This window comes from Empidonax traillii, unplaced genomic scaffold (assembly GCF_003031625.1).
Source record: "Empidonax traillii isolate 1590-97213 ecotype Southwest subspecies unplaced genomic scaffold, ASM303162v1 scaffold231:size1146757, whole genome shotgun sequence".
Classification (NCBI taxonomy): domain Eukaryota; kingdom Metazoa; phylum Chordata; class Aves; order Passeriformes; family Tyrannidae; genus Empidonax; species Empidonax traillii.
In genome coordinates, this window is record NW_020955424.1 from 1,005,697 (window position 1) to 1,016,611 (window position 10,915).

The window sequence follows — 10,915 nt, forward strand, 5'->3', positions numbered from 1 at the left end:
GTGGGAAAGTCAAGAAAGCTCTGAATAAAGGTGGTCTGCTCTGAACACTGAATACATTGTCATTTTTAGAGCCTTTTTGTCTGTAGGAGAATAGAGGTTCTATTTGTTGAGGTTTTTTTACTTGTTTAGTGTTTGACATAATACCAATCCTCTTTCATTGTTGGTTTCAGCTGTTGCTGTGACACAGAGGATCAATTGCTGAGACCTGGGGTAAAGACTGTCTTCCTAATTCTGGTGCAGAAGACCATCACAAATGGGTAATTGCAGATGGCAACATGTTAATTTGCTATTGCACAGTTTATCATAATTTGTCTATCTGAAGTTTTATTTTACGTTGTTGCACAGTTTGCTGATGTTTTTCCAATTTTAAAAGCTCTTCATATTGATTTTGTGGGATGGCTTTATCTATGGTGCCAACCTGCCATGCGTATTGTCCTTGTGGGCGTAGCAGTGGCTGCCTGATGCTCCTGATGCGACTAACAAAATGTGACAGAAGTAGGATCTTCAACAAAAATGTAGAAGACATCACTGATCTGGGCCTTGTTGAAATCCTGGCAAAATACACTCAAGGACTGCAGCAGTGGTGTACTCTGCCTACATTAACTTTAGGGAATTGCGCAGGAATCTGTAAACCTGAACAACCGACGCACAGGTCAAGATTTTTATCAAACTTCATCAGAACCATAATGAGACAGTGAATCAGATCTAAAATAACATATAAATATTCAGTGTTAACTGTAAAAAAGTCTTGTTGTTAAAGTAAACAAACACAGGATTTGATTTGTTTTGCCTTTTCTTCCCTTTCTGTCTTACAACATAACATGCAATAAACATTCTAGAGACACTGTTTTTGGGAATACTGCTATGTCACTGTAAGACTCTGAGGAATAAATTAGTTAAATTGTTGATAACACATAATAGCAACGGATACTGCAGAGACAGCAGATGGAAAGAAAATACTGGAGTAATTATTATTTGGAAGAGTTTAAACTCTAAAGCTTGCTTGAATGTTAGGAAGACTCACAATAAGACTGGTTTCCAAATAATGTGATTTGCACCGAAGGAGCAAAAATGCTCCATATAAAAATCAACAAATTACAAAAAAGTTGTTCTCAGGCACAGAGCAACTGGAGTGGAATAAAAGATACGTTCTCTTGCAAAATAGACCCATTCACACATGGAAGAACCTTCCTCTCAATCCATACAGATTCTGATATTGTAAGGTGAAATCCCAAAGGAAACCTGTGATCATAAACAGAGGTAAATACACCTCGCATAACCTACATGTAATTAGGCAATGTGATCCTGCATTAAAGGTCAAAAGAAGGGAAACACAGACATGTCAGGATAACCTGCTGCAGAGCTGACCAATAAACAATGTGAAAATACCTTTGATTTAAGGCAAATGAAGTCTTTTCTCGTTCAACCCCCTGCTGTTTTGATGATTTTCAATCCTTCTCTTCCTAGGAGCTCAGGGGTTATTCAAACTGCAGTAATCTCTCTAAAATATTTTCAAGAGAGGCATCAGGACAAGGTCAAATGAAAAAAGGAACTGAAGTCCAATAATGATAACTGACTTCGGGACTCACACTTTACTCTGTTTCAGACCTATTCAGCATGATCTATGTCCCCAGAAAAACAGTCTAATAATTGCTTCTGGTTTTAATCATATAAGGAAAAACATCTCTTTCCTGTACTTCTGCTAGTGGCTGAACATCTTCAGTATTGGCAAATTATCTAACAGTGCCTTTTTTTCTTTTTGAGTTCACAGTATACACTGGGATCCAGTGCTGGCAAACAAACTAGATTCCTGGGTAGATTTCCTAGTATGGTAGGTCCCCTAGTTAGATATGGAACTCTGAGTTTGTCACCCAAAGCAGTCTTTTTGTAGGCAGTGCGAAAAAACTTTGGGATGGCAATTGCACTCAGATAAGCACTTTTTGATGGCAGCTAACCTGAAGTATCTCAGGTTTCAATTTTTCTTTCTTAGTAAAGTCAACAAAGGGTAATGAACACAAACTTGGACGCCAAAACTTTAGGCAAGGCCGTTTTAGGTAAATCACACTTTTTGTGTGCAACTGTTTATCGTGTATTATTTTCAGCATTGCTGTACATAAATGAAACCACAGTCCATGCCAGAAAGGGCTTACATCTGGAAAGCAGCTAAGCCCAATCATCTCACACACAATAAAAGGTCAATTCAGCTCACACACACATTAAAGAGGTGCCCACTATAACAAATCTGCTTCACACAACTGGCTGAATTATACTCACTTGTTATTTATAAAGTTACTAATGATATATCTATTTAGATAAATATAGTGAATAAATAACCCTGAATTATACCCTGAAAGAAATCCATTTAAAATCTTATTCAGGTATACAAAAGTGTTAGAATTTAAATGCTTTTTAAAGATAAGGTAAGCACAATAATAATTTTCTGGATTAAACTGTTTTGTGGTCAATTTTTTATATTGCCTATTTAAAATTACTTGCTTTTAAAATAATTTGCTTTGAAGTTCCTCTCTCTATTTTGCAGTTATTTACACACCAAAGGACTAAAGAGGAAATAGTAGAAAGGAACAAGAAAATCATTAGAAAACATCAAAAATACAGCCAGGTGCCATGAATGTGAAAGAAGTTCACTAGAGAAAAGCCCCAAACCACAGAATGTGAGTGAAATTGAACTTAAGTGTAAATAAAACAAAATATGTCTTCCATAATGAGCAACTGCACTTTGTTGAAATGTCGATGCATCTCTCTCAGCTCTGGCAGAGCACTGAAATACTTTCCACGGATGGGGTGTTGGGCATTGCACAACTCAGGATGGCTCAGAGGTCACAGAACATGATTGGATAACTTGTCTGTCTCACGATGTCCTGCAACCTGCTGGCTGTTCCGCCCAAAGGCTGCATCAGCAGCTCATGGGAGAAGGCTTGAACTCCTCCCAACCATTCCTGTGGGAAAGCCTGGCTTCCTAATCACACAGTCAAGTTCTGTGTTTTCCATTGCCACATTTGTTGCCAGTTCCACCTCATCTTCATGCCAGTAACCTCTTTCTGAAAGACCTGATCCTGACTCTCCCTGATGCCAAAGTCAATATCCCAGGCAAAAGGTCATTTCTAGGTTCCTTTTTTTGCTGTGGGGACTCCAAACCCTCTGAGAGGATGTCAGCAATGATGGTTGCACCTCTTCAAGGGAATAGGAGTCACAAAACCAGGAAAACTTCTGACGTTATTTTTTATGATATGCATATTATATGCTGAGCTTTATATGCTCAGCACATAAAGCTAAGGGGAAGAAATAAAAGAGGGGGAACATTCAGAGTGGTGACATTTGTCTTCCCAAGTCACCATTATGCACGATGGAATCTGGCTTTCCTGGAGATGACTCAACACCTGCCTGTCCATGCAAAGCAGTGAGTTAACTCCTTGATTTGTTTTGCTTGAATGCATGGCTTCTGCTTTCCCTATTAAACTGTCTTTATCTCGAACCATGAGTTTTTTTCACTTTTACCCTTTGGATTCTCTTCCCCATCCCACTACGGGGGAAGTGAGCAAGTAGCTGGGTTAAGCTGAGCTGCTGGCTGGGTTTAAACCATGACAGCAGGAAAGATTAATGATGATGTGTTATTAGTTGACAATGAAAAGACTGATGCAAAACATTTGATCTGCTGAGTGTTTGGAACTTCTGCTAAATTAAAAATTTCCTCATTCGTATCCTGGCAATGGGACAAAAGTTGGCAGTAAGGTAAGTAAGCAGCATTAAAACTAGCATGTATGTGATAGCTCCTCTGTGACATTGGCTTTCCTCATGAAACTGTGACTGACTTTGACAGTGCCTTGGGCTTAATACCACTAGAGGTCATGCGATGTACTTATTATCTAAGCTGCTTTTGAAAAATACTGTAATACCCACATCTAGTAGGTGTGTTTGTACTGCCTGTATTTGCAGACACTGCTTTGGCCTCTAGATGTCCCAGCTTTGTATGCATGTAATAACCACGTCACAATAAATCACCCCATCTATTCTACTACAAGATAAATTGGAATTTATCTTGTCTAGCACACAGCAGGGAAAGGATGAGGAATTGGGAATATACAAATACTATTAACATGAAAAACCTTCTCCATAGAATAAAGTATTCTATTAACTAAGATAAGGAATAAAAGGGAAAGACAGTGCAGCATAACATCAAATCCTTTCCTACAACACTGTAAGTTGTGACTGTCCTTACAATACCAGTTGTGTCTGACCTGACTGCTGTGATGCTGATTCCACTAACGTGTCTATCTTGGACCTTCCCTATCTTGAAGTTACAGCTTTCGATTATATTGATTGCATCTTGAAGCAGCTGACAACTACTCTCTGTCTTTTGATTTCAAGCCTTTTGTGTCTTTCTCCTCATTGTCTTTGGCCAGCAGCCTAGCAGTCAACCAAACAACAAACACCCTACCTGTATCAAGCACATGAAAGCTCCATGTCAAACAGGCATGATTTAGGAAGCTGTCAGACTTCACATTCTGTCACCACTTGGCCCAGCCCTACTATCATAATTTTTCCAGTAGATGCAGATATGTCGTGAGAGGATTCGACTGTTGGAACCAGCATATTTCTCCTTAGAGCTTGCCAGTGGTATTAGCCAGGGTCCATCAGGAGATAAAACTTGCCCAATGGCACTGCCTTCACTAGCCCAAGTTTGCTTATTCTTGGAAAAGAACAACCAGTTCCCAGTACTAGCAGCACCTGGTCTTATTCTGGATTTGTGTCTCATCCTCTTCTTTCAGACAGGCAGACCCTCCTGCCTCCCTGGTTTAGGGTGCTCCCCAGTTGTGTGGAAATGGCTGCCTGAGTAGCCTTTTTAAAAAACATGTCTCCAAATTTCCTACTTTATTTGTCAGACTCTGCAAAATCATACAGTATTAGTCAATCTGTTCTTTAGTTTCCACAGTAATAAAGATTTACAATTAAATTGTTCTCATCCTTTTGAAACACTAATCTCTTAGACTTTCATCAGTCCGAAAAACTCTGGAGATAATTATTGCTAACCCTCTGATTAGCTCAGTTGGTTAGAGCATGGTGCTAATAACAGCAAGGTTGTGGGTTTGATCCCTATATGGGCCATTCACTTAAGAGCTGGACTTAAAGATCCTTGTGGGTCCCTTCAAATTCAGAATATTCTGGGAAATGGTTACTAAATTAGATGTTGCATTCATAATCTTATAATTGATAATCTAATCTCATTCTATCATACATTGATAATCTCATCAAGGTACATAAATATCTGAGGGGAAGGTGTAAAGGAGATGGAGCCAGGCTGTGCTCCGGGGCAGAACCACAGGTAATGGACACAAACTGAAACACAGTAGTTTCCTTTTGACCATCAAAACACAGTTTTTATTCTGAGGGTGACTGAGCACTGGCACCAGTTGCCCAGGGTGTTCTGGAATCTCCATGCTTGGAGTTGTTTAAAGGCTGTGTGGACACGCTTCTGGGCAATTGGCTCAAGGTGGCCCTGCTTGAGCAGGGCAGTGGGACAAGATAGACTCCAGAGATCCCCTCCAACCCCAGCTATCCTATGATTACTGGCCAGTTAACTGACGTTCTGTTGCTATCTTAATAAGTTATTTCTAATCTATGCAGGAGATTGCTTAGATTTTAAAAATTGACTGTATTACTATATTGTTAATAATTCAACCCTTTCAGCAGAAATAGAACCTATGGCAGGTAAGTTATACCTTGGTACCTCTAGTTATACCTCAAACCTCTAGGTGTTTATTCAAAACTGCAGAGCACAGTGTCCAGCATGATGGACATTTATCACTCAAACTCACTCTTCCAGGGATGTTTTAGGATCTCACATTTTTAGGAGAATGGTTGTCCACATAGCCTTTAAACAACTCCAAGGATGGAGATTATTTTCCTGTAGAAAAAACATGAAGTTTCCTGTATGGTTGGGGATCCCCCCCCAGAACAAAAGCAAACTTAAACAGCTTCAGATATATCTTCTCAAGACAGATCTAACCTATTTGCTTTGTATGTATAGCCATGGCTCTGAGCTGCCTAGTTCAGATAAAGCCAAAATACGTAGCATAACTTTGCTTACAAGGATTCATTTCCTAGCCTATGCAATGCCCATGGATGCACATATCAAGCATAACCAAGATTTAATAATTTTGAGTTTCTGTTTTTCTGTCAAGAAGATAACAGAGGCCTTCTCCAGGAGACCTCTGTAAAAAGATTTTGTATAACTGTGCAAATATAGAATAGAAATATTTTACAACAAATTTGAATACCAAGACACTGCACCCACATTTTTTCCTAATCTTTCCTCCTTTACGCTTCAGAACTGCATTTGAGGAAACCTTCCACAGGCGCTGTTTCTGGTAGTGGCCAACTGGCAGCTGGCACTAACAGAGCATCTATGTGCCTGCATGCAGTTTCAAATTATGTTCGCATTACCCCTCATGAGGCTAGACAAGATAAGTTTTGTGCATGAAGCTGAATTGTAATTCACTTTCCTCAACTGAGGCTTATTTACTCTTTTCCAGAACTTTTTTCATACTCTCCTGACACAAGCTGAGCTGTGACACTAGGATATTTACTTGTTTTAATATTTATGGGGAATATGGTGGGAAGTGATGAGTGATGCTAAGAGTGATTGCTTGGATGCTTCTGTGAGCAATTGCAGCATTGAAAGTCATAACTGTGATTTGCACCTGCAGAGGATAATGAACTGCCTTCTTCTGAGGAACAGGAGACAACCTGCTTTGTCCCTATTGGAATGACACTTCCTGAGACCATATAGAGCTAGAAGGGGAAATAATCCTCTTTGGGTATAAGGAAAATGGCCTTTGATAGATAAAGCTTCTAGTCATATCTTTCTCAAACACTTTAAAAGCTTACCACAACATAAAGCTGTGAGATGTGGCTGCACAGTGCCAAACTCTTGCACCTAGCATGGAAGAGCTTTTACTCCAGCTAGACTTTTCTCTACTGGAAAGGCTAATTATGATTTCTGCACTTGCACTGACGGAAAATGGCAGTTCTGGTGTTTCTCAGCTATCTGACACCTCTGAGGAACTGGTTCTAGCAAAGAAATGTGTCACAATTGTTACCACTTAGAAAAAACTGGAGAGTCAAACAAATTTGTTTTTCGGTAAAAATATAACATGTTCTTCAGAATTTAATTGCAGAACACTTAGTTGTCTTCAAACTCACATCTCAGCGGAGCATGTTTTATGGGATCCTGGGGTGTGCGAATATCTTATGCAGGCACATGAGAGTAGCCCACAAGATGTTCCCCCTGTTGCCAGAATTTGGCTATAGGTTCGAAATTGGTTGCCATTTAAATCACAGTGACAGGAGAGTTTGGTTTTCAAAGGGAAGAAAGGAGAAAGAAGGCAAAGAAAGGACCGTGGCTGACAGGCTAGCTGCTCTGCAAGTCTGACCTGCCTACTAATCAACCTGTTACTGCACCCTGGATTAATGTGCTAGAAAATGTGAGTGTGCAAAGGCAGTTGGATAAACATGTCTCATATTAAGATAAGGATTGTTTGATTTTCTGGTTTATTATAAACCCAGGTGACTGTGAGGCCTTTCTGTATCAGAATCAGTACTACAATGGCATGTTAGGTCAGTGAAGGTTTCAAAATTGCTGCTTTCATCAGCAGAAAAGGCCAGCCTGAACAGATTTGTGTAATACCAAAGAGGTCTTGATAGAGTGCGAGCTCTCCAGTGTGACTGACAAGGAGTGGACAATTTTACTGCCAACAGCTTGGAGAGAAAACAGAGCTTTAAAATAGGACCTTGCGTTTGCTTCACATGGCATCATGACATATCTGTTCATGTTGTAAGAAAGACTTTCTTAACAAACAAACATAAAAATGCAGAAGGTACTATTTGATTGTGCTTCTAGGAGAATGAACTTTTTAATAAACGAAGACTGATAAGCAAAAGGTAGATCAATCCATATCTATCTTTGTGGTGTTTTGGTCAGGGTCACGTGACTCAATCCTGCAAGTCAATCATCTGCTACTTGCAAATGTACATATTTATTAGCATTTAATACCAAAATCCTCTTGCATCCCTCCAGGCATGGCTGAACTCTGTTGAATGGCTAGATTTTGTCCTTTGATCTGTTTCAGTGCAGTCTCATAGCTTTAGTTTGAAGCTTTTGATACCTCTTTTATTATCCCACTTGGCCTTCCATCTTCCAAAGCACACCTCATTGTTTCTGCCTAAAGCGTGGCCTCTCAAACAGCAAGCAGATCAAAGACCTCTGCCTGGCACCAGATCAAAAATAACAAATGGGAAGAAAGGAAGAATAGAACAAAATGAGTTTTGCTAAGCAGGCAAGCTGACTTCTGCAACGTACTTGGTGGCTGACAGGCAGAGGTCCTACCTGTAGAGAACATGAAGGAGCTTTAGTGCAGAACAGCTTGAGAAGACAGGTGGAGGCCTGCCAGAAAAAGTCTGTAGTGCAAACTGTAACCTCAGGGTTCTTACAATGACAGAGCTACCCCGAGGTGAAATTACTGATGTTCCTAACGAAGTGGAAACACCACAGTCACCTGTTATCTACACCACTGCTAGAAAGTGAGCTATGTGAACACAGCTCACTTATAATGATGCAATCTGGTTTTCAGAGATACATAGAGAGACTCAACTTTATACCTTTTTTTCTTATTTGATAGGATGCACTCTGGATGATACAGTTTAAGTATTCATGCACCATGATACCAATCCATAAGCACAAAGAGTCAGCCAACTTTGGTCTGCATGAACCAAATATAATGTGCATATCAAGTTCCCTGGCAACAGCGTTAGACAGAACACATTGAGTTGAGGAGAACTCAATTACATAACTATTAAACTTTGATGCTCTGCACAGACAGAAACAATCATGCTCCCATCACCATTTTGCATATGGGATTTAATTACATCCACACAGTCCAGAGAAAGAATAAGTTGCATTTGATTTTGCACACAACAGTGGTGAACACTACTTTTTTAATTCAGTAAAAGTATTTAGGGACAGATTCCTGGGATAAGATGCAAAGGCTATAGGGACAAGGCAAGAGTGAAAACACCTGGTAAACTTGAATGTGAAATTTCGAAGCTTGAGCTGATGGTAGCACTGACATTACGATTTTCTCCACAAACAGTACAGCTCAGCTGAAAAGAAAAAAGAAACAAACAAACAAACAAACCCAACACCACAAAACTGGGATATTATACTCAAGTATTAAAAGAATTACCTAGATATGTCTCACTGTTGCCTGGAAAGCAAGAGGCACAGTATTTAGCCAACTGTGTGAATGATGAGGAATAAAACACAAGTTACTGGTAAAAGGCTTTGCAGAAAGTAATTTAAGACCCTGACTGCAGCTCAGCTGAGAGGTGGATGAAATTACAATATACATGGAAATTGTCTTCTTAAAAAGAGCCACCACTTAGCTACAAACTCTGCCTGGCCCTATGCAGCACACAAAAAAACCCAAAGCAGATCCACAGAAGAGAGGCTGTTATTGTCATTTAGCTTTTTATTTTACAACTTTATTGGCATTACACATATTTAGCATGGTATTGCATACCTGTAGTCTGCTATGAGGCCTATACGTGGTTATATCCTAAAGATAGACATTATATTGTATGTAGATTGTATATCCTAAAGACACACAGTAAATATTTAATTGTATAATGCTCTCATTATACCAGAAATGTTAATTTTGAATGTGAGATTTAACATAAGCCAGTCTTGAGGCAGAAATTTTTAATGGTTCACATAGGTTTAAGAGCTAGGTCTTCAGGGCAAATTTCTGTTTTTCATCTCTAAGAGGGTTACAAATGACAGCACTATCAATGTAAACTTTCAGCCCTGCACAATCAAATATTTAAAGATAATTGCACATAATTGCAATAGATTTTCACGGTTGTTGAAGAGGGTTTGCATAAATACCATATTTAAAAGAACTACATATAAATAGAAATGTGGATTTACATAGCTGTAATCTTGAAATATTTGTAAAATGGAGCCTCCCAAAGAATAATATGTATCACAAGATAATTCCAAATCCACTAGAAGGAGGAAAGACTCTTGTATCTACAGCACCCCAATAAATAACCACAGAAAAGTGGCAACAACGTTAAGAAAGAGCACATTCCTAAAGGAGATGAGACCTGGCATGTAACTAATCAAAGATGTGGCCTAAGGTCTTGTGCTTTCTTTTTATGCAAAATAATGGCTAAAATACATGTTAGAAGTTATGACTGAAAATAGCTCTGGAAGAAATGTCACACGAGTAGAAACGTCAGCAGTGCTTACACCACCACTGGAGCTGTAAGGGAATTCCCCTGGCAGCCAAAAGGAAAGCAACCTCCTGCTGAAGCTAATTAAAACAAAACAAACAAACAAAAACCAAACCAAAAAAAACCCACCCAAAGAGAACACAAACCCTACTTCTACAGCATTTCGTATTTCTTTAAAGGCAAATATTTTCATTAGTCAGAATTCCATCTTTTAACGGGGATGTGATTCATTTAAGAAAAAAAGCTAAAGAAGAAGGTGCTGATTTTGGCTTGCTTGCAAAAAGCAACTTTTCTTTCCTCCCCCTAAGTCGAGCTGAGTTTAAAGCCGTAAGGATATACTCTCATTTTTCAGCAAAAAAATGTCAAATTAAAAGTACTGACTAGCTTTCTATTCATTTCCTACAATTGTCTTGCTTCCTAGAAGCAAATCTCCACTGGGATGTATTTGGATGGAAACCTTCAAGTTAACGATTTGTTTTTAGTAAGTTTTCCTGTGCCTTACTGGGGAAAAAAGGAAAAAAAAAGGAAAAAAAAAGGAAAAAAAAAGGAAAAAAAAAGGAAAAAAAAAGGAAAAAAAAAGGAAAAAAAAAGGAAAAAAAAAGGA